Here is a 1,165-nt window from a genome sequence, read left to right as displayed (position 1 = left end):
CCTCACACCATTTGTTAAGAAGATATGAAGTTGCTGTTTCTGGATGAGGATGAGGTGTTGCATTGTATGAGTTTGCTTTTATCTTATTGACGTCCTTCCACACATTACTCATGGGAGTTGTAGAGTCAATTGATTCTGCCCAGGCATACAAACTCTCTTCTCGCTTTTGAGTATTTTTTTCGTTCAGCTTTCTACTAAAGAAAACAAGGTCCTTAGCTAGGTAGGGGTTGCTTCTTAAATGTTTTAGCTGACTCACAGTTGATCGTATTAATTTATTAAGAAGCTTGATCACAGAGTCTTTGTTTAGATGTCGAGCACGTTTGACTCTGGAGGTTGGAGACCTATGCATGGTGTTTTTTTTGGTTGAAGTTGATTAATGATATTGCCAACGTGCTGACAGAGTGTTTCATTAAAATGATCGAGATTGATAGGAGCAAAGTCCTCATACCAACATGCAATCCTTTCAATGAATTGGTCATGTTATTTAGTGGCAATATGATATCGTAAACATGGCTGGGGTGGGTCTCTTTTACATAATGGCAGGGTTATACTTAATACCCAGTGATCGCTGATTAAGAATGGGATGACCTCTGTAGTGCTTGGTAAATTATGTACAAGGCTACATAATCTAATTTGCCCCCCTAGATAATGGGTATTTTCTAAGGGACATAATAGATGTATGGGGTCACTTGTATGTTGAAGATAATCATAATACTTTACCGTTTTTACCAATGGTGCTACCCTCAGAACCAAGGAGAGGACGGCGAGCATTAGAATCTCCACATAATAACACTGTATCATTATATATCATACTGTCATGAGGTTTAGGTACCTCTTCACTATCATGAGGGTTATATAACTGAACAATAAGGATAGATTTACCATCAAGAAGTAATCTAACACCGAGATATTCAGCACATGTGTCACGTTTGCCATCGATCACTTTAGATGGTATGGAGTTCTTAATATATATGCCAAGCCTTCTTGTAGAGGGATTAGCCATAGTAGGTTTGTCATAATAAGTGTATCCCACAATCGTTATTGGAAAGAGAGAGAGAGAGAGAGAGAGAGAGAGAGAGAGAGAGAGAGAGAGAGAGAGAGAGAGAGAGAGAGAGAGAGAGAGAGAGAGAGAGAGAGAGAGAGAAAGAGAGCGAAAGAGAGAGAG

The sequence above is a fragment of the Penaeus japonicus genome, unplaced genomic scaffold (genome assembly GCF_977035675.1).
Source record: "Penaeus japonicus unplaced genomic scaffold, GWHDUDI00000001_assembly GWHDUDI00000020, whole genome shotgun sequence".
Classification (NCBI taxonomy): domain Eukaryota; kingdom Metazoa; phylum Arthropoda; class Malacostraca; order Decapoda; family Penaeidae; genus Penaeus; species Penaeus japonicus.
This window is presented reverse-complemented; position numbering follows the sequence as displayed.